The following is a 23974-nucleotide window of genomic DNA, read 5'->3' as shown; positions in this document are numbered from 1 at the left end:
GTAAAGAAAGCTGATCGCCGAAGGATCGATGCTTTTGAACTGTGGTGTTGGAGAAGACTCTTGAGAGTCCCTTATACTGCAAGGAGATCCAACCAGTCCATTCTAAAGGAGATCAATCCTGGATGTTCATTGGAAGGACTGATGCTAAAGCTGAAACTGCAATACTTTGGCCACCTCATGCGACGAGTTGACTCACTGGAAAAGACTCTGATGCTGGGAAAGGTTGGGGGCGGGAGGAGAAGGGGATGACCGAGAATGAGATGGCTGGATGGCATCACCGACTCTGTGGACATGAGTTTGAGTGAACTCCGGGAGTTGGTGATGGACAGGGAGGCCTGGCGTGCTGTGATTCATGGGGTCGCGGAGAGTCGGACACAACTGAGCGACTGAACTGAACTGAAAGACTGTTAGCAACTGTGCAGAGCAATGATAGTCTTGGACATCAAGGCAATTTTTAATTTATAATCCATTTGTTGGGTTTTGGTTCTTAGTTTGAGTGTCTCGGGAATATCATTAACCCTAAAATGTCAGAATAAATAAGAAAGAAAAAAAAGGGTTGAAAATGTTTCAAACCATAGGCACAAGATTATTACAGAGGAACTGAAACAGTTAAGACAGAGAGTGAAGAGAAAAAATAATTTTCACTTGGATAATATAAGCAGAATTTCTAAGTGGGGTCCCCAGAGATGTCTTACCCTACTCCCCAGACCCTGTGAGTATGATGAGATAATTGCTTCATAGCATCATGTTGTATAACATGGCACCGTTGAGCTTGAAATTGGAAGATTATCCTGGGTTATTTAAGGAGGCTCAAGGTAATCCCATGAGTCCTTAAAAGCAGAGAGTTTTCTCCAATTGATGGTAGAGGATTCAGAGAAATTCAAATTATAGTAACCACTGTGGTTTTGAAGTTGGAGAGGCTGCTTGTGCTCAGTCACTTCAGTCATGTCCAACTCTTTGTGACTCTACGGACTATAGCCCTCCAGGCTTCTCTGTCTATGGGAATTGTCCAGGCAAGAATACTGGAATGAGGTGCCATGCCCTCCTCCAGGGGATCTTCCTGACCCAGGGATCAAACCTGTGTCTCTTATGTCTCCTGCATTGGCAGGTGGGTTCTACCACTAGCGACACCTGGGAAGCCCCCTTAATGTTGTTAGTGGGACCATAATATACACAACCTTTATCAGAAGCACTTGATAGTAAGTTTTAAGAGTCTCTGACCTACCAATTCCATGTCCAGAAAATTAGGAAAAGATTTAAATACAAGTCTCATCAGAGACTTATTTTTAAAAGTCAAAAAACTCTATATACTTATCAGCAAGTGATTATTTACCCTAATCATCTTATGTCTATAATCTTGCTTCTCAGAGTGTGGTCCAGGGACCAGTACCAGTTTTGGTTTCAAAATAAAACTTAAATAAGTTATCGATAAAAAAATCAGAAATTCAGAAACCTGCTAAAGGATATCCAGAACCCCTGTAGGATAGACCAGTGGAAAAGACTAAAAAGCCCAGAAAGACACAGACACCATATGCGACTGTTGATTCCCATCAGAGAAGGCAGAAAGAGGGTGCGTTTGGAGTTTTAAATGTTGTCAACCATCCTTGTTAAAGCAGGTGCAATTGGACCCTGCCACAAAACTCCACCATCAGGGGTCTCCAAAGCATTCAGAGGTTCTCTTCCAAATACCCGACAATTCTTGGTTTCTTTGCTTGCTTTTTGTCATTGGTTTTGTTTTCGTTTGGGGGATGTACTCAGTCTTCACTGCAGCGTGCAGTCTTCCCCGAGTTGCAGCACACACGTGCTTCTCTGGCTGCAGCCTGTGGCTCCGGAGCGTGTGGGCTCAGCGGCTGTGGCGGTGGGCTTAGTTGTCCCCCACCCCAGATTGAACCTGCAACCCCTGCATCGGAAGGTGGATTCTTAACCACTAAGTCACCGGACAAGTCCCTGCTGGCTTGTTATTATTATGCTTGACTGTTGGACCTTCTAGTTATAAGCTGTCTTCATCGCCAGGAAGACAGAAGGCAGAGAAGGAGCTGTCTTAATACCCGCCTTCTTGGTTGGCATGTGCTGGACCATGAATGTGCCACACACAAGAGCCGAAACCATTGACATATCAGATTAACGTGATGATCCACTCATGCAGCTCTCAGAAAGCCCCGTGGCCGTGGTGTTCAAGTGATCTCTTCGTGTTCTGCAACTCTTGAAGCAAGACAGTTCTGGAGCCTAGAAAACCAAGACCAGGGTGTTAACAGGCCTGGTTCCTTCTGGGAGCAGAGAGGGAGACTGCCCCACGTTCTCGCCCAGCTCCTGCTGGCTCGCCGGCACTCTTTGGTGTTTCTCAGCTTGTAGATGTATCACCCTGGCCTTTGTCCTCAACTGGTGCCCTCCCTTCATGTGTCTCAAATCATATGCATTTGCAAAGAATATCCAACAACCTAGAAAATTTTTCAAAGCGTAATGCTGAGTTTAAAAATAGGCATATGTATGACCCCAATTTTATAAAAACAATAATCTGTATGTATTTTTTAATTAAAATACAACAAAAACAACAGTGCTTGTGCATGGGCGTTCTTTTTACACTTAATGTTTCCTAAATTTTTCACTGGAACAAATATTACATTTACAACATGAAAAATAAACAAATGAAATAAAGGAAGTATGGGTAGAAACCCTTTAAAGAAGAGGCTTTGGAGATGTGAGAAATATAAAGAAAATTTCCGCTTAATAACAGCAATCACCACAATAAGCACTCCATGGAATTCCCCAGGCCAGAATACTGGAATGGGTAGCCTGTCCCATCTCCAGGGGATCTTCCCAACCCAGGGATTGAACCCAGGTCTCCCACATTGCAGGTGGATTCTTTACCAGCTGAGCCACAGGAAAGCCCGAATAAGCACTCACTATGTGTCAATTCATACTTACAGGGCTAAAGCCCTATTGTAACCAAGAAGGACCCTACGGGGCCTTCCCAGAACAGACTCCACTCAGGGTCTCCCACCTGCCTCTAGTTTGCAGAAAACTATAGCCTCCTAGGCCTTCCCCAAGTTTCAAACAGCAAATTTAATCAGAGAAATGAGAAAATGTAAAAAGAAAGGAAAACAGTCAAGCAAGACAAAATAATAATAGTTTAGCCATTAAACAAAGGCAAGGACCTTAAGGTCTGATAGCTGGGCTTCCCTGGTAGCTCAGCTGGTAAAGACTCTACCTGCAATGCAGGAGACCCTGGTTCAATTCCTGGGCCAGGACAATCCCCTGGAGAAGGGATAGGCTACTCTATTATTCTTGGGCTTCCCTGGTGGCTCAGCTTATAAAGAATCTCTCTGCAATGGGGGAGACCTGGGTTCGATCCCTGAGTTGGGAAGATTCCCTGGAAGAGGGCATGGCAACCCGCTCCAGTATTTTTGCCTGGAGAATCCCCATGGACAGAGGAGCCTGGCAGGCTACAGTCCACGGGGTTGCAAAGAGCTGGACACGACTGAACGACTAAGCACAAGCACAGCACGGAGTCCATGGGCAATCCCCTGAGCCATGTCCTTTGAACTGTTTTAGAGATACTGAAACCCCCAGCAGGTGGAAAGTCACATGTAGGCAGCCTATGAGCAGGTGGACCCCAGACCAGTTGAACCAGATGGTTGATGATGTTGACTCCTCACCACCAGCCAACCAGAAGAATGTCCATGAGCTGGCCACACACCCCACACGCCCCTCCCTCACCCTGCCTTTAAAAACCTTTCCCTGAAAACCTTCAAGGAGTCCAAGTCTTTTGAACAGTGGATACTCACACTCCTTGCTTAGCACCTGCAATAAGTGCAATGAACACTGCACGTTCCTTCACAACAACCGGTGTCTTTGCCATGACAGACAACAGAGTAAATTGACTTTAGTTTGAGTGGGCAAATGGACCCAAGTTTGGTTTGCTAACTCTCTGAGGCCAACATCTGCCCATTTTGCAGGTGAGGGCAAAGCACAGTGGTCAGTTAGTAGGCCCAGGCTGATCCAAGGGTCAAATTAACACCCTCCGGCTCCATTTAATTGCTAACCCATCTGGCTGAATTCAGTTTTTCCCAACTCAGGTTGACTTCAGCACAATGAAGTTCATTTTATTTGTCTGGTGATGGGCCAGGGAAGGAACTGGTGGGTTGTTTGGTTTTTCACTTGCTTGGTTTGGGTTCGTTAGGTTTTAGTTTCCAGGGTATCCAATAAAAACGTTGACTGCATTTTTCACTTCTCAGCTTTAAAAAGTGTTGCGTTGAATACTGCCTCGCCATGTCTTTACCACAGACATCACAGTGGGCACAATCAAGCAGGAGGGTCAGCTCCACGGTCTCTCCAACTCTTCTCATGAAAGGAGGCAGTTCCCAGCTCGGGGGATCCCAGTCCCACTGCCGTCCAGAGATGAGACCCTTCTCTACCTTTACTTTGTCTACAAAGTGAGGTCAGTCAGTTCAGTTGCTCAGTCGTGTCCAACTCTTTGTGACCCCATGGACCGCAGCACGCCAGGCCTCCCTGTATATCACCAACTCCCAGAGTTCACCGAAACTCATGTCCATTGAGTCTGTGATGTCATCCAACCATCTCATCCTCTGTTTTCCCCTTCTCCTTCTGCCCTCAATCTTTCCCAGCATCAGGGTCTTTTCCAATGAATCAGCTCTTCACATCAGGTGGCCAAAGTATTGGAGTTTCAGCTTTAGCATCAGTCTTTCCAATGAGCACCCAGGACTGATCTCCTTTAGGATGGACTGGTTGGATCTCCTTGCAGTCCAAGGGACTCTCGAGAGTCTTCTCCAACACCACAGTTCAAAAGCATCAATTCTTCAGCGATCAGCTTTCTTCACAGTCCAACTCTCACATCCATACATGACCACTGGAAAAACCATAGCCTTGACTAGCTGACCTTTGGTATCTTTTTCTAAAATCTTGTTTATTTATTTTTGGCTGCCCCAGGTCTTCCTTGCTGTGCGTGGGCTTTCTTCGGTTTTGATGCGTGGGCTTCTCATTGTGGGGGCTTCTGTTGTTGCAGAGCATAGGCCCTAGGGCGCTCAGGCTTCACTGGCTGTGATACATGAGCCTAGTTGCCCCATGGCAGGTGGAATCCTCCCGGACAAGGGATCGAACCCATGTCCCCTGCATTGGCAGGCAGATTCCCAACCACTGGACCACCAGGGAAGTCCATATATCTTCAGTAGATCTTCATCAGCTGCTTTCCAAAAACCATGATTGGTTAGTGATGCTTAGCTGATGTTGGCTTCTAGACCCCAACTTTAGCCTAGACTTTAAGGTCCTTCTTTCTTCCACAGAGGACAAGGATAAGTGATTCTAATTACTTTGTCCCAGCACAGATTTTGCTCTGGAGGCTGACTGTCACTCCACTTGTTAGGATTTCTATATATTTTGTTCAACCCCCTTGAAGAATGAAAGTGTTAGTTGTAGCCTGCCAGGCTCCTCTGTCCATGGGATTTCCTAGGTAAGAATACTGGAGTGGGTAGACATTCCCTTCTCCAGGGGATCTTCCTGACCTAGGGATCGAACTCAGGTCTCCTGCATTGGCAGGAAGTTGCTTTACTGTCTAAGCCACCCGGGAGGCCCCTTGAATGTCTCATGTAAAAGTCAGTTGATGGCCTGGTGTCTGTGTGGATACCAGGCTGTTTGGAGTAACCACAGCTTCTGGGACACCCAGCTCACTGCAGCCACCTCTCTTCCTAGCTCCCTTTATCCTCCTTCAGATTCAGAGTTCAGGAACCCAAACACATGCTTCCACTGAAGACTAATAAATGCTACACTTTCTGTCATGACCCAGAACTTTCTATTTTAATTTTTTCAAAATATATATTGCAACCCATGAGGTAAATGTTGAAATCATTTTGGCAGAGTCTCTAAATTGAAACCACCTTTGTGTCTCCTGCTCGCTCTAAAACCAAAATGCCAACAGAAAGAAATCAGCTGATGGCTCTTCAGCCCAGACTCTAGACCCATCCCAAAGGCGGAAAGAAATGAGGCAAGACCGAAGGAGAGAGGCAGAGGGACTTTCCAGGCTCTGCCGGGTCTCAGAAGCGCAAGGCCATACAGCGTGTGGTGCGTGCGTGGTTTCTGCAGAAGCTATAGGGGAAATTACCTGGCTCACCAGCAGGCTTCTCCCTGATAAAGCGATGGTACGCGTACTGAGTAGAATTGTGTCCCCCACCAAAGGATATGTTCAAGCCCTAACCCCCATACCTGTGAACGTGACCTTATCTGGAAACAGTCTTTGCAGGTTTCATTAAGTTCAAACTGGATTAGAATGGGACCGCCTCCGTTGGCTGGTGTCCTTATAAGAAGGGGGAAATTTGAACAGAGACCCGGAGAGGAGAACTCAGGATGGAGCCAGAAGTAGATGCTAAGAGTGATACATGCCCCAGCCAAGGAATTCCAAGGACTGCTGCCAACCAGCAGAAGCTGAGAGGGAGGCACGGATACCAGCTCTCCCACAGAGCCTCCAAAACAGAACCAACCCTGCTGACAGCTTGATTTTGGTCTTCGAGTCTCCAGAACTGTAAGAAAACACACTTCTGTTATTTTGAGCCAGCCCGTCTGATAGCTTGCTACAGCAGTCCTAAGAAGCTATGACACTAAGAGTTAATCTACTCCAGGAGCCACCCTCCAAAGCAGGAACCATGTCTCTCCCACTGGTGATGAGCCTAGGTGTATCTATTCCTTCTTTCTAAAAGGTCAGTACGTCTGAGCGCTCAGTCCATTGTCAAAGGCTTAGTCCAGAACCAGTCAACTGAAAGTCCCCACAAACCCCACCTCTACCAGGACTCTAAGAAAATCTGTAGCCAAACCTTCTTCTAAGGCAGGCAGTTGTGATCCTATTTTGAGGGAACTTTTAACAGTTTCCCAACCATCCTTAGACATCCTTTCCAGGGAGACATTGTCTTTCAGGGAAGTTCTTCCTAAAGCCGTCACCCCACCCCCGTCTTCACAAGGTTGCTTCAGAAAGCAGAAGCTAGAAGTAACTCATTTTTCTACAGCTTAAACAAACTCTGTCCTCCTGAGCCCTATGCACCATCTCTTCCATCAAGGTGGTTGAAGTCTCTGGAATTTCTGCTTTTTCAGACTCTCTTTCTGACTCACCTTTTTTCGCTAATATCCAGCATAACGCAAAATGTGCACTCATAAGAGATGATTTACGAATGACATTAAGGGAAGAAAAGTCATTTTGTTTCAGAGTTTGCCGTCATACTCATTTGTTAAAGCAGAAGCAAAACAATAAAATCACTACTCTTTTTTCATAGGGGAAAAAGAAAGCTGAAAATTAATAGAGTATAGATTTGGGAAATAAGCCATTTTTATTAGACTAAGCATGTGTGAGGGTTGGAAGCGGGGGTTGCTGAGGGCTTCTTGACGTTGCTCACTGTTCTCCAATAAAGGCAACATGGGATAACCTGTCTTATGACTCAAAATCTATTTCCAAGAATGTGCATCAAAACTCCTTCCTTGTTCTGGTCCCAAACTGACACAGATTTAAAACCTAAAACATCTACTACCATAGGATGGCATTTTTGTTGTATAGTTTTGAGAATTCCTGTAGTATTCATCACAGTGGTAATTAGACATGTACCAAGTCTCTTAACTTGAAATAAAGTTAGATGAATTAGAAACAGCCTGTTCTGTGGTGAGGAGAATTATTAGTTTTGAATTGAGATTTATGAAAACAGAAGATAAGGATGTTGGAGGAGGGAGTCTTTTGTCATCTCATGAAAGCTAGGAAACAGAGTGACTCTAATATCCAATTTCATTCTGGATCCTATGAATTGTACCTAAACCAGTGGTTGGTAAAGCCAGATAATAAATATTTTAGGATTTATAGCCTTATGATCTCTGCAGGAACAATTCAACTCAGCTTTTGTAGCAGAAGAACAGTCCAAAAATGTAGTTGTAACACAAGAAAGAGTTAAAAGAAAGATCTTCAAGACTGGGATGAGTTGGCTGCAGAGACAAATGATTTGATGGAAAATAATAAGTTCAATCTGGGCTTCCCTGGTAGCTCAGATGGTAAAGAATCTGCCTGCAATGCAGGGGACTGGGGTTCGATCCCTGGGTCACAAAGATACAGTGGAGAAAGAAACAGCAACCCACTCCTGTATTCTTGCCTGGGAAACCCCATGGACAGAGAAGCCTGGCAGTCTATAGCCCGTGGGGTCGCAAAGAGCTGGACACGACTGAGCACCTAAACCCCACCACCAGTAAGTTCAATGTAGAAAGTGATTCTTCAGGTAAAAGAATATCAGGCAATGATTTAGGAAAATCGAAAATCATCACCTTACTGCCCAAGCAGTGCTTTAAACTATATGATGTAATCAGAGAGGACCTCAAATCTAATTGGTCTTTTGAAACTGCAATACTTTGGCCACCTCATGCGACGAGTTGACTCACTGGAAAAGACTCTGATGCTGGGAAAGGTTGGGGGCGGGAGGAGAAGGGGACGACGGAGAATTAGGTGGCTGGATGGCATCACCGACTCTGTGGACATGAGTTTGAGTGTACTCCGGGAGTTGGTGATGGACAGGGAGGCCTGGCGTGCTGTAATTCATGGGGTCGCGGAGAGTCGGACACGACTGAGCGACTGAACTGAACTGAACTGAATCAATCTAAAAAATATTCATATAGAGCATTTTTATTGATAAATCATAATCACAGCTAAAAGAGACTGTTTACGCTATTATAATTCATGACTCTTTACAGACGGTCAAAAAATATTAAAAATGGAATTCTAACATTAATGGAAGAGATTCAAAAACAAATAAAAAAAATCTTGTACTACCTCAAGTGTTTATCCACCTCTTATACTAGAAATATTTTCAATTTTGAGAAGTAAATATTCTTTGACATTAATTAAGCATGAACATTAATTTACAATATTCTATTAAGACTAAATCACATAAAACTATTAAAAGACTAGACAGATAAGTGATGATTAGCAGTTAGGTTTACTATAAAGCATTTTGTTAATAATATATTTGACTGAAGACACAGAGAACTATTTAAATGATGAGAAACAACTGTGTAAACAGTACTCAAAACTTCTGCACCTCCTGAAAGAGGCAGCTATGGTCCCTGCATAGAGAAAGCAGGAGGATCGTACCCCAGATCTTGTAAGCACTGACATCCATTACTTTCTCTTCCAGCATATTGGTCAGGTAGCGTGAGTGGGTGTGCTCAGTTGTGTCTGACTCTTCGTGACCCCATGGACTGTAGCCCACCAGGCTCCTCTGTCCATGGAATTTTCCAGGCAGGAATACTGGAGTGGGTTGCCATTTCCTTCTCCAGGGGATCTTCCTGACCCAGGGATCGAACCTGCATCTCTTGTATCTCCTGCACTGGCAGGTGGGTTTTTTGTTTGTTTGTTTGTTTGTTTTTACCAGCAGCACCACTTGGGAAGCCTACTGGTCAGGAGCTCTGTCTAAATGAGCATATGGACAGCAGTGAGCAATCATTACAAAAATGTGATGCTGTAGATGCCAACTAGAAAGACAAGAAGCTGTTAGTTTAGCTGGTGAATTTGAGTCTGGAGCACAGGCAAGAGACCAAGGAGAAATCAGCTAAAGGGAGAGAGAGGGAATGAGACAGCAAGAGTGATAGAATGACCTTCTCCAAACCCAACTCCCAAAACCCAACTTCCTCTGTACATTTCATTGGGGAGACGGGGCTGAACAGCAGCATCAGGACTGAGAAACAAACCCTCAAGGCTTAGGAGATCACAGACGCAATACAAAGCATCCAAGAACACATTTTAAATTAAGCCATATGAACAGAATTATGCTTTTAAGAAAAGGGAGGCGGCGGACACTTTGCTTCTATGTCTTGGCTTTTGTAAATAACAATGCAATAAGCATTGACATGCATTTATCTTTTCAAATTACCATTTTCATCTTCTTCAGATGTATGCCCAGGAGTGGAATTGCTGGATCATATGGTAGTTTCATTTTTAGTTCTTTGAGGAACCTCCAAACTATGTTCCATAGTGTCTGCAATGAATAAGCAATAAGGATACATTGTACAACCCAGGGAAATACAGCCATTATCTTGTAATAACTTTAAAAGGAGTGTGATCTATCAAAATGTTGAGTCTCTATGTTGTGTACCTGAAACTAATAGAACGCTGTAAATCATCTACACTTCAAAAGAAAAAGAAAAAAGAAAAGGGAGATGATGGTTCTGTTTTCTTCTAGTCTATCCAGATTACAGTTGCTGTAACTATATTCAGATCTGAGAAATGAGGGGGAACGAAGCTGGAGAGATTTGGAACACATTCAAACTGAATATATCAGACCAACTTCAGCACTACTCTTTTCTTTGGTGGCTTGGAATATGGTGAGGAAAAAAGTGTCTGAGGGAGTGTGTAAGAGTGCATGCATTTGGGAGTGTGTATGTGTGCAACCGACCAGGCAAAGAGGCGCGGCCGTGAGGAGCTACCCCACGCCTGAGGCCAGGGCCGGCGGCTGAGAGGAGCTACCCCACGTCCAATAGGCGGTGGCTGCACGGGCGCAGGAGGGCTGAGAGAAGCTACTCCACGTTCAAGGTCAGGAGGCGTGGCCTTGAGGAGATACCCCTCGTCCAAGGTAAGGTGCAGCGGCTACGCTTTCTTGGAGCAGCTGTGAAGAGATATCCCACGCCCAAGGCAAGAGAAACCCAAATAAGATGGTAGGTATTGAGAGGGGGCATCAGAGAGCAGACACACTGAAATCATAATCACAGGAAGCTGGTCGATCTGATCACATGGACCACAGCCGAATGTGGTCCACTGGAGAAGGGAATGGCAAACCACTTCAGTATACTGGCCTTGAGAACCCCATGAACAGTATCAAAGGGCAAAATGATAGGATACTGAATGAGGAATTCCCCAGGTCGGTAGGTGCCCAGTATGCTACTGGAGATCAGTGGAGAAATAACTCTAAAGGAATAAAGGGATGGAGCAAAAGCAAAACCAATACCCAGTTGTGGATGTGACCAGTGATAGAAGCAAGGTCCGGTGCTGTAAAGAGCAATATTGCATAGGAACCTGGAATGTTAGGTCCATGAATCAAGGCAAATTGGAAGTGGTCAAACAGGAGATGGCAAGAGTGAACATCGACATTCTAGGAATCAGTGAACTAAAATGGACTGGAATGGGTGAATTTAACTCAGATGACCATTATATCTACTACTGTGGGCAGGAATCCCTTAGAAGAAATGGAGTAGCCATCATGGTCAACAAAAGAGTCTGAAATGCAGTACTTGGATGCAATCTTAAAAACGACAGAATGATTTCTGTTCGTTTCCAAGGCAAACCATTCAATATTACAGTAATCCAGGCTTTGCCCCAACCAGTAACGCTGAGGAAGCCGAAGTTGAACAGTTCTATGAAGACCTACAAGACCTTTTAGAACTAACACCCAAAAAAGATGTCCTTTTCATTATAGGGGACTGGAATGCAAAAGTAGGAAGTCTTTAAACACCTGGAGTAACAGGCAAATTTGGCCTTGGAGCACGGAATGAAGCAGGGCAGAGGCTAATAGAGTTTTGCCAAGAGAACACACTGGTCATAGCAAACACCCTCTTCCAACAGCACAAGAGAAGACTCTACACATGGACCTCACCAGATGGTCAACACCGAAATCAGATTGATTATATTCTTTGCAGCCAAAGATGGAGAAGCTGTATACAGTTAGTGAAAACAAGACCAGGAGCTGACTGTGGCTCAGATCATGAACTCCTTATTGCCAAATTCAGACTTAAATTGAAGAAAGTAGGGAAAACCCCTAGACCATTCAGATATGACCTCAATCAAATCCCTTATGATTATACAGTGGAAGTGAGAAATAGATTTAAGGGACTAGATCTGATAGATAGAGTGCCTGATGAACTCTGGACGGAGGTTCGTGACATTGTACAGGAGACAGGGACCAAGACCATCCCCATGGAAAAGAAATGCAAAAAAGCAAAATGGCTGTCTGAGGAGGCCTTAAAAATAGCTGTGAAAAGAAGAGAAGCAAAAAGCAAAGGAGAAAAGGAAAGATATAAGCATCTGAATGCAGAGTTCCAAAGAATAGTAAGGAGAGATAAGAAAGCCTTCCTCAGCCATCAAAGCAAAGAAATAGAGGAAAACAACAGAATAGGAAAAACAAGAGATGTCTTCAAGAAAATTAGAGATTCCGAGGGAACATTTCATGCAAGGATGGGCTAGATAAAGGACAGAAATGGTATGGACCTAACAGAAGCAGAAGATATTAAGAGGAGGTGGCAAGAATACACAGAAGAACTGTACAAAAAAGATCTTCATGACCAAGATAGTCATGATCATGTGATCACTGACCTAGAACCAGACATCTTGGAATGTGAAGTCAAGTGGGCCTTAGAAAGCATCACTACGAACAAAGCTAGTGGAGGTGATGGAATTCCAGTTGAGCTATTTCAAATCTTGAAAGATGATGCTGTGAAAGTGCTGCACTCAATATGCCAGCAAATTTGGAAAATTCAGCAGTGGCCACAGGACTGGAAAAGGTCAGTCTTCATTCCAATCCCAAAGAAAGGCAATGCCAAAGAATGCTCAAACTACCGCACAATTGCACTCATCTCACTCGCTAGTAAAGTCATGCTCAAAATTCTCCAAGCCAGGCTTCAGCAATATGTGAACCGTGAACTCCCAGATGTTTAATCAGGTTTTAGAAAAGGCAGAGGCACCAGAGGTCAAATTGCCAACATCCACTGGATCAAGGAGAAAGCAAGAGAGTTCCAGAAAACCATCTATTTCTGCTTCATTGACTATGCCAAAGCCTTTGACTGTGTGGATCACAATAAACTGTGGGAAATTCTGAAAGAGATGGGAATACCAGACCACCTGACCTGCCTCTTGAGAAACCTGTATGCAGGTCAGGAAGCAACAGTCAGAACTGGACATGGAACAACAGACTGGTTCCAAATAGGAAAAGGAGTACAGCAAGGCTGTATATTGTGACCTTGCTTTTTTAAGTTATATGCAGAGTACATCATGAGGAATGCTGGGCTGGAAGAAGCACAAGCTGGAATCAAGATTGCTGGGAGAAATATCAATAACCTCAGATATGCAAATGACACTACCCTTATGGCAGAAAGTGAAGAGGAACTCAAAAGCCTCTTGATGAAAGTGAAGGAGGAGAATGAAAAGTTTGGCTTGAGGCTCAACATTCAGAAAACAAAGATCATGGCATCTGGTCCCATCACTTCATGGGGAATAAATGGGGAAACAGTGGAAACAGTGTCAGACTTTATTTTTGGGGCTCCAAAATCACTGCAGATGCTGATTGCAGCCATGAAATGAAAAGACGCTTACTCCTTGGAAGGAAAGTTATGACCAACCTTGATAGTATATTAAAAAGCAGAGACATTACTTTGCCAACAAAGATCCATCTAGTCAAGGCTATGGTTTTTCCCGTGGTCATGTATGGATGTGAGAGTTGGATTGTGAAGAAAGCTGATCGCTGAAGAAATGATGCTTTTTAACTGTAGTGCTGGAGAAGACGCTTGAGAGTCCCTTGTACCGCAAGGAGATCCAACCAGTCCATTCTAAGGGAGATCAATCCTGGGTGTTCATTGGAAGGACTGATTCTAAAGCTGAAACTGCAATACTTTGGCCACCTCATGCGACGAGTTGACTCACTGGAAAAGACTCTGATGCTGGGAAAGGTTGGGGGCGGGAGGAGAAGGGGACGACAGAGAATGAGATGGCTGGATGGCATCACCGACTCTGTGGACATGAGTTTGAGTGAACTCCGGGAGTTGGTGATGGACAGGGAGGCCTGGCGTGCTGTGATTCATGGGGTCGCGGAGAGTTGGACACGACTGAGCGACTGAACTGAACTGAACTGATGTGTGTGTGAGCACGTGATTCCTAGGTTACCAGTGTCTTTGTTTTAGTTCTTTGGAGAGAATGTGAAACTTTCTTTGGTCTTACAAGAAACACAGCCATTTGCCAGGGACGTTGTAAATAAACCTAGTGATTTGTGTGCACTTCTGATCATAATCAAAGAGCAGGAAAACTCAGAGATCCCTACAGTACAGCACCATTCTTAACCTTCTTTAACATAAATTTACCAGGTGAATTATTTTGTTTCAATAAGGAGACATATGTCTCCCTTACACAGTAATGGTATTTTAATGGCTAGACGTTAATCTTGGGTTAGTGAACTGACCTCAGCTCCAAGCAGAACTCAACTGCCATGGAAAAAAAAAAAAGGTGTATCCTTGGCTTGGTTTTGCAAGCTTAGAGCCCAGAACAACGGCAGTAAGCCTGGATATTTTTTGCTGAAGAGTAATTGTGTCACCATGATTTCCATCAATATTGTGTTCTTCTGTCAGAACAACTTTTCCTTATGTAATTTTCAATGTAGTACAAATTAAATTGGAACGGGTAATAGAATTTATTATTATTGAACCATGGACAAAAAGTAATGAATTTTCTAAAATTGACATAAAAACATAGACTTTACTGAAAGACCACATCCGTCACTGTTAAATATGTGGAAGTGATGTTGATTGTCTGCACAACAGCAGCTCCTCTGCTCTTCCCCCATTTCGGTGGTCCCTGTCTCGGATACAGAGGCTACAGAGGCCAGAGCCCCACCTTCTCATCTAGGACTGGGTTTACAATCGAGTTGTTCTGGTTGATGAGAACTAATGGAACTTCTGCCAGAAAGGTTTCTAGAAAAGATTTTCCTTCCTGAGAGGAGAGATAGATAGAACGTGGTAGAGTCGAGATGGTACCCTTCTGTTTTTTTCATTTTATCCTAAATATGCACACAAAACTTCAGATTTCTTATTGAACCTGCCATAGTAAAGAATATACATTCATCTCCTTGACCCAGGGCTTACCCAAGATGAAGAATGATGAGAGCTGTTGGGAATTTTTCCTCCACAGATGATACGACACACACAGACGAACGGCCGTGTGAGGACCCAGTGAGGATGCCATCTGCAAGCCAAGGAGAGCTGCCTCAGAAGAAAGAGAACTGCCAACACCTTGGTCTTGAACTTCCAGCCTCTCGAACTGGGAGAAAAAGAAATTTCTGCTGCTTAGCCACCTGGTTTGTGATATTTTCTTATATTTATGTATTGTCTTAGCCCTAGCAAACTCATACAGATGCCAAAGCAATTCCCCTAGAGAACAAATGGTCACAAAATGGGCTTTGTCACACAGGAGGCTCTGGTTCTCTCGTAGTTTTATTGAACATGGATTCTACCTTCTCCAGAAATGAGTCTCTTGAACAAGAGTAAGGATATATAAAATTTTGTGTAGGCAGAGGAAGCTTTAAGCCGCGTTTTCATGTAGAATCCATCATGATGGAACTGGGCAGGTTGGTAATGGAGATGTGATCCTTGAAAGCTATTTAAAAATTTGAAAGAAGGAAAGCTTACTCTTTTCACAAGCAGGTAGAGAAAAACTGTTAGCTGTAACCTGTTCCAGAATACACAGTCACTGCCTTAGGCAACCTGGAAGGGAGACACAGGCAAGTCACTCACCCCATAAACAAGCACCCGGTAAATGATTACCCCCACCTTCTGCCTGAGGGCTGGCCCAGAGGGCAGAAAAAGGATCACATCTAAATAAAATGCTAATTACAGGGAGAAATGAGCTATAAGCTGTCTAAACACACAAAATGGGTAGTAATGAGTTGTGCAAATATTAGCCAGCAAATATTCAGCTACAGGGTATGAAGCTGCTTGCCAAGTTAATTTAGGTTATGTTTTATGGTGCCATATACCTGGAAATTGTTCTTGGGGGTTGTGTTCTAACGTCAGTAATTTGGAAAGTCATAAGACTGGAATGGATCCAACCATCTGTGTAATTAGAGAGTCTTCCCATTACGGGGAGATAATATTTGTGACATCTGTGAACTGAGCCAGGAATCCTGAGGCTCCTGCCTCCTTACCTTACAGGTAAGGCACTTGGACACAAGCAAAACCCTGGTCAGGAGAGAGCCTATTCTTCAGAAAATGTAATGCACGAGGTACTCACACAGAGACCCTGTCTGTTTTTGCATAAGAAGGCCACTCTTTTAAGTACACTTAATTACACTAAGTATCCTAACTGCCCTTATTCTTATTTCTAAAGGCAATTTGAGACAGTAGTTTCCATTCTTTACCTTGAGTTCAACATATGTGCATTAGTTATCTATTACTGCCTAACAAAGGGCTTCCCTGGTGACTCAGCAGTAAAGAATCTGTCTGCAGTGCAGGAGATGCAGGTTTGACCCCCTGAGTTGGGAAGATAACCAGGAGGAGGAAATGGCAACCCACTCCAGTATTCCTGCCAGGAAATCCCATGGACAGAAGAGCCGGGCGGGCTACAGTTCCGTGGGGCCGCACAGAGCGCCAGGAGCGCTGCTTAACAAATGGCCACAAACTTGACAGTTTTAGACAAGACACATTTATTAGCTCACATTTCTGTGGGTCAAGATTTCAGGCACAGCTTAGCTGGGTCTTCTGCACAGGGCCTCAGCAGGCTGAAATCAAGGTATGAGTTGGGCTGTGTTCTCATTTGGAGCCTAGACTGGGAAGAATCCACCTCCAAGTTCACCCACGTTGTTGGCAAAATTATCTCCTTGTGGTTATAGCACCCCAACTTCCTGCTGAATATCAGCCAGAAGCAATCCCAGATTTCCCTGCCAAGTCTTGTCCATCAACTCTCTTAAAAGAAGGCATCTTCATGCCAGCAAGGGGAGTCTCCTTCTTTCTCAGGAAAGGCTTAGTCCTGCTTAAAGTGTTTTCACTGATTGCCAGACTCACCAAAGGTAACGTCTCTTAATTTACTCACCATCAATGGACTTAGGATCTTAATTACATCTGCAAAATACTTTGATCTTTGCAATATTCAAGTTGTAGATTCTGCTTGAAGGGGAACACTCAAAGGAAGGGGATTCTATAAAGGGCACAAATACCAGATGACAGGTCAGTGGGGAGTAACCCCGAGGTCTGTCCACCACAGCAGTTCTGTTTCTAAAATTAGTACTACATACTGGTTTTTCTATTGAATTCTTATCAATGTTGAGTATGTGAAGTAAAATTTATATTTTAAGGCAAGACAAGAAAAATTTAAACACAAAGTCTCTGCCCTTTGGCCTTCTACCCCCACCACTGAGCATTTTGTATCTCCCTTATGCATGAACCAAACTTTTCCCATCAGCAAGAATACCTGTTCAACCACAAAGTGCAACATTCTCCCGGCATAAACAAAACAACTCCTTAAAAGATAGTATACCTTCTTGAGCTTGTGAGGTGTCACGTGATCCACCATGAAGGGGGCTTAGATCTGGACTGTGTCAATAATATATCACTTGTTACACAGCCCTTGGTCCCCCCCAAAAAAAACTTATATAACTGTGCCTTGAACCAGTAAAACAATTCTCAGAATTTTCTGAGATGTTCTTCCAGGGTTATAATCCTCAACTTTGGCTCAAATAAAATTTTTGAATTCTTTCTTAGACTTTTTTATCAACAAGTGTAACAACTTTTAATGCCTATATTCCCTCCATACTCTGCATATGTAGGTGGAGTATTCATTAATCCTTTAGAAGCTGAATGGGAGAGAGGGGGGAAATGGGAGGGCATGGCTAAGTGTTTAATATAGAGTCTGACTCCATTCTTGACTCTTGCTGACAACTCTGAGACCCCATCACACCCTCTTTCCCTTCTGCTCCACATTTGGGCAGCTAAGAGAGTCTAAGTGTTCCATTCTCTGGTGCCAGTGGGAAATTCAAACTAAAGCAGGAAACAGACAGAACAGGCTCCATCTTGAAAGCAGGACTCCATCTTGGGCTGGACTGTGGACTTTGAGCATATGCCCAGTATCTATGGAAACAACATACCAACTGGAAAACCAGACCCCCGGAAGGAGGAGCCCCAGAGCTCGTACCTAGACTCTCTGTCACCTAAAAGAATACCCTAATTATCTGTGTAACCGAAAAGAATCATACATTCTATTATGCTTATTGGGGTATGACCTCGGGCCTATTGATAATTGTCCACTGTTCACTACCTAGGCTTAAGGCATACGAATCACGGGTTAATTTTGATTGTATCTTTCGTTTCCTTTGTTCAGACTAGTTTCAGAGAATTTGGGGAGGTGGGTTTGAGCACGTACTTAGGGTATATAAGGTTTTCACAAAAACTGGTCAGGGTCCTTGGCTAAGAGCAGACTCTGCCTTGGGCCCGCCAGTGTAGTAAACTGCACTCCACCATCTGCATTGCCTTTCTGAGTGAGTTTGTTTCCTGGAACGCATGGCTACAGTAATACAAGCTCTGGATTATAAGAGGGAACCCTCCAGCCCCAGCTCCTAACCACCATAAAGACCATGAACATTTTGTCTTTCTTAAACCATTATTGGACCTGCTTAGGAGTCTGTCTCATGCTTCCAGAAAGCCTCACTACGTGGCTAATAATCTCTTTATACCCTCTTGGTGTACACGACCTCCTGAGTCTCAGAATCCAAACCAGATTTTAGGTGTAAGGTCCATCCTGTTTATGATATCAAGCAGGGCCTGTGGGGCTCCTGGACATGGAGGTCTTTTGGTCCCTTGTTTCCTATAGGCAAGACTTCCGTCTCCATGACCTTCTCAGAGTTCCAAAGGGCAGAACAGTTGTTGATCAAAGGTGGAGCAGCCAGGAAACCACCCAAGACAATACTAAAGAGAGCAGAGAGGCTCATCAAGAATTAGGAGACCAGACGGCCTAAGACCCTGCACATACCAGAGTCGTGTGGCAACAATACCCTTTTGAAAACCTTGCAGAAGAAAGAAGAATACAAGACTTTTACTGCCTTGATCCCTATCACATACCCTTGCCTGACCATATAACCTCTCTCTACTCACCAGAACGGGAGGCACAGTTCTTGAGGCTCCAGTCTACTGTGTTTTCCCTTTTTCTGGCAAAGTAATAAAGCCACTCTTCCCTTCTGCATGAGTATGTCTCCATGATTATTTCTGTTTGGCCTTGGTGGACAGAGAGCCAAGATCTTGGCAACATTTATGCAGGGTGGACACAAAAAGGGAATCTACGTTGTACCTGTTGAAATACCAACTCCTCACAAACACCACCAAAACAATTTGCTAAAAGCACAAAGGTGAGTTTATTGCTTCTACCACTGACAAAATCTTGGTCTCTGTGAACAGGTGCCAAATCAGATTTTGGAAGCAGAGTGTTGGGTGAAGTTGAAAAGAATAGCTTTATTGCTTTGCCAGGCAAAGGGGGATACAGGGGACTCATACCCTCAAAATTGTGCATACCAACCTGGGAGGATTTGGTAAGGAGTTTCATAGCAATGGTTAAGGTGGAGGCGGGAGGGAGGTGGGGGGCTGGAAAGGACAGGGTGTGTCCAGTGCCTGCGCTCCTTTAATCTGGTCTTAGGTAATATGATGAGCAAAGAGGAACTAAAGAGCCTCTTGATGAAGGTGAAAGAGGAGAGTAAAAAGCTGCCTTAAAACTCAACATTCAAAAAACTAAGATCATAGCATCCGGTCCCATCTCTTCATGGCAAATAGAAGGGGAAACAATGGAAACAGTGACAGACTTTATTTCGGGGGACTCCAAAATCACTGCAGATGGTGACTGCAGCCATGAAATTAAAAGACACTTGCTCCTTGGAAGAAAAGCTATGACCAATCTAGACAGTGTATTAAAAAGCAGAGACATTACTTTGCTGATAAAGGTCCATCTAGTCAAAACTGGTTTTTTCAGTAGTCATGTATGGATATGAGAGTTGGACCATAAAAAAGGCTGAGCCCTGAAGAATTGATGCTTTTGAACTGTTCTGCTGAAGAAGACTCCTGAGAGTCCCATGGACTGGAATGAGATCAAACAAATCAATTCTAAAGAAAATCAACCCTTAATATTCATTGGAAGGACTGATGCTGAAGATGAAGCTCCAATACTTTGGCCACCTGGTGCAAGAAGCCAGCTCATCAGAAAAGACCCTGGTGCTGGGAAACATAGCAGGCAGTAGCAGAAGGGTCGACAAAGGATGAGATGGTTGGATGGTATCATCAGCTCGATGGACATGAGTTTGAGCAAGCTCTGGGAGATGGTGACGGACAGGGAAGCCTGGCGTACTGCAGCCCAGGGGGGGCCAAGAGTCAGACATGACTGAGCGACTGAAGAGCAACAGCAACACTCTGATGAGATTCTACGCTCCTTTAATCTGGCCTCAGCTGGTCTTCTGAAAGAGCTGCTCCAGTGTGTTTAATCTGGAATGAAGGGTACTGACATCTTCCATTTGGTGGGGGTTTTAGTTCTACAAAGAGTTCAAAGATATCATTACTTGTGTCTCTTGACACAGAACCAGGATCTGCCCCAAAGCTGCAATGCTGTTTCTTGGCTGATTCTCCCTTGTCTCTGCATCCCCCTCACTTCCCTGATTAGCAACTGTTCAAATTTGCTCTTTGGAACTCAGGCAAAGTCAAGGAGGTTGAGATCTAATCCCTACAAAGAAAGGGAACAGAAAGGGTTCCATGCCCAGGAGCCCCACGGTGTCCTGCACAATTTCACACTAACAAATCACTTTATTTCATTAATTTTTCTTCAATAATGAAAGTTCCATCCAATACAATGTACAAATCAAAACTTCACTAGAGAAAAAATAACACCAGAAGACACACAAGCCAAGGAAAATAAACTTTTATTGGCCTTTTGTGGTATGAGTTTGGTCTTCTTTAGGGATTGAAGGTCAAGAAAGCATATAAATATGTGCTAAGCTGATAGTTTACCCAAGCCAGAAATCCCTATTTCCTTCTAATTCATAGTTTCTTTGTTCCAAGATTCAGTGAAAGGGACATTATATGTTTTCTCAAAGGTCTTTTGGCTAAAGAGAGATGAGAAATGAATTCAGCATCGTAGAGGGCTCAAGAAGAATGGCTCCTGAGTGTAAATAAGAAAGAATGACTAGAAGCCTTCATCCTAAATACATGAGCCCAAGGCTCTACTCTGTTTCGGGTTAAATACTCACAGTCCTTATACTCTTAAGAGGCCACCATATGAGACTTAAATACAAACACAGGGACTATAAAGCAATGTGCCACTGCACATGCCAGAAGCCACAGGAGGAGAATTTGTGCAACTGGTTTCTGATTATGTGCTTTGCTGTATATAGGGGACAGATACAAGCAGAGACAAAAACAAAAAAACTTGAGGAAAACTGCTATTTCAAACCATCCTCCCATACTGGGCATTCCCTCTTCCATCCAGCCCCTCCCAAGTGGTCGTGTGAATTGAGATCACTTCACGGATTCTAATGAGTTAAGAGCATAGTGAGGCAGAAAGTTATTAGGTAGTCAGTGTAAGGTTAAAGCCCCAATTTCTTCTTTTGAAAATTCAATTCTAATTTCCACTTATTCTCTCACATAAGTGTCTTGCCCCCGTAACCCATAACCATACTCACTGTTCCAGTTTTCTTGACAATCAGAGGAATGCCTCCCTGGCCTGGAGGCCATAAAACACTCAAACCCATGACAGGACAATCAGTAACCGATGTCCAACTTATCGAGAAAGAAAATAACAGGTGAACCATCAACATTAAGACATACATCTGGTCCTTAAACCATGGCCTGAGATCACGAGAAAAGGTCAGGGGATGGAGACTCGATGTCTTAGGAAAGCTCAAGGACTGAGAGATCAAAAAAGGCCATAAAATTGACAAACTATGCATGATGACTTTTAAACTGATTGGTCAGGAATTGCATACTTCAGGACCCCTAAACCAACCAAAAATGAAGGGGTCAGTATTGGCAAAGATATAAAGTGTTGCGATTGCTGCTGTTTCAGGACCATTTCCCCCTCTCAACGTCTATGCTGAGAGCTTTGTACTTCTATTCTCTGAACGAAAACTCTGCCTGTGCGCGTATCTGCTTGTCCATGGATTCCATTCTTCTGCTTCCTGGACAAGAACTCAGATTCCCATTTCAATAGGATTTAAATTACTAGAAGGATTGCACACACATTTGATTTGCTTGTGATCCAATGGTTGTGATCACAAGCAGCATTTTTCCTAAGGAGGAAAAAGACATGCAGAGACAAACAGGGAGTGAGGTAGGGGAGAGAGGAGGGTTTCTTCCTAGGTCTAAGACCTGGGCAGACAATTTGAAATTTTGATTCAGTATCCCAAAGTGTAGAGCTCTTTAGTGTCCAAAAGTGAAAGCAAGTGAAGTTGCTCAGTTGTGTCCAACTCTTTGCGACCCCAGGCTCCTCTCTCCATGGGATTTTTCCGGGCAAACGTACTGGAAAGTTTATCCCATAAATAGAATTGCCTCCCAACTCCAGCTTTCCGTAGAAAACATGCCATCTCACCTTGGTTTGAGATGCAAAATGGAAAGGGAATTGTCTCTGATTTTTAGAGAGTAGGGGGACTGAAAATCAAAGCATCTTATTAGGATGTAAGGACACTTGGTCCAGCTGTTAGTATATCTTAGCCTGCTCCATCGACTCTCCCCTAGTCTCTGTTTTAGCCCCCACCCCGAGAGGGGGTTGCCTTCTCCTGGCCCACGTTGTAACTGGTGTTGTTTGGGAATAGGAGTGGCCACAGCTGCATTCCCCCTTGGTCCCCTGTCTCCTCTCCAAGGCTGAGAGTGCGGCACCTTTACTCTCAGCACGCAGGGAACCGCTGGCAGGTGGAGCCGTTCAGGTCCCACCCCCTCTTACACCACGAGGTGTGAGTGACTGTACACAAGAGGCAGCGGGAACTTATAAAATGTAGGATAAAACGTCATCCTGAAACGCCGCAGGCTTGCTGGGCTTCCTGGGAACTGAATAGAAACCTTTCGGGGATTTTAGATTCAAATCAACTAGTAGCCACAGGAATCCATTTAATTTCTCCACCAACACTGATAGCTCCATTCTTTTATTAATTTCAGCCACTTCTATGTGGAGACGAGGCTACATCTCTCCAGGGCTGTGTCCCAAAGAGGTTCCTTAAAAAGGAAAATTTTTAAATTCTATTTCTTTTCTGAATATAAAAGCAATACATGTCTCTTATGTAAAGTATACTAGTAATGATAGCAGTCATTAACTTGAGCACTTTCTATGTGTCTTGACAGGAGAGTTCATGCACGTAGACTAGTTTATAACTTGCTTCTTTTTTCATTTAGCAACACGTCTCATTCTTCTAGGTCAAGACACATGCGTTACTCTCTTCTTCATAATAGAGCTGACACTGGGGTGAGTGTGAGCCTGTTTTTAAAAATATAGAGGAAGGGATCTGCTTCATCCATTCTGAAGCTGCAGTTAGTCCATTGTCTGGAGTTATCACTGCATTTGAGCATTGTTTTTGATAGTCATTTGGCATGTGAGCAAACATTTTGTGTTATGAACACTGTAGACTCTCCTGTATAAATGCAATTTTTCTTTGTGTTAACTTCCTAAAAGTGGATATGAACTCATTAAAGGGTATATTCATTTTAATTTTTCATAATTTTGGCTAAACTGCCCTTCAAATGACTGTATCAATTGACACTCCAAATAACAGTATGTGAAAGTGCTCCTTGACTTTCTCTAATGCCAGAAAATTTGGTATTTCTTGTTTTTGCATTCTGATAATCTCTATTTATGTGATTCTAGTAAGACTGAACATGATTTTGTGTTCGTTGGACATTTGCTCATCCTTCTTGTATTTGGCAAGACCTTGAAACAGTGTGATCACATACTTGGACAAACTCATCACATGTTCAGTCCAGTAACCTGTTAATTTCTCTGAGAGCCATATGACCCTTCCAGATCGGACAAAGAAATGAGAAATATAGAATGCCATCAAGTTCAGAGACAAGTGGAGCTAAGCAAAGTGTGCTTGTACACCCAAATCCTTTCTTGTCTCAACACTGGCTCTTCCGCCTCTTCCTCTCGGGAGACCTTCCACTCCCCCTCCCAGGGACAATGCTTCCCCTCAGCCTCATCAAGTCTTCTCTTCTGCACCAGCTAGCCTGGAGGTGGGGATGATCT

The sequence above is a fragment of the Moschus berezovskii genome, chromosome 1, assembly GCF_049115385.1.
Source record: "Moschus berezovskii isolate FMDL1 chromosome 1, NW_MosBer_1.0, whole genome shotgun sequence".
Classification (NCBI taxonomy): domain Eukaryota; kingdom Metazoa; phylum Chordata; class Mammalia; order Artiodactyla; family Moschidae; genus Moschus; species Moschus berezovskii.
This window is presented reverse-complemented; position numbering follows the sequence as displayed.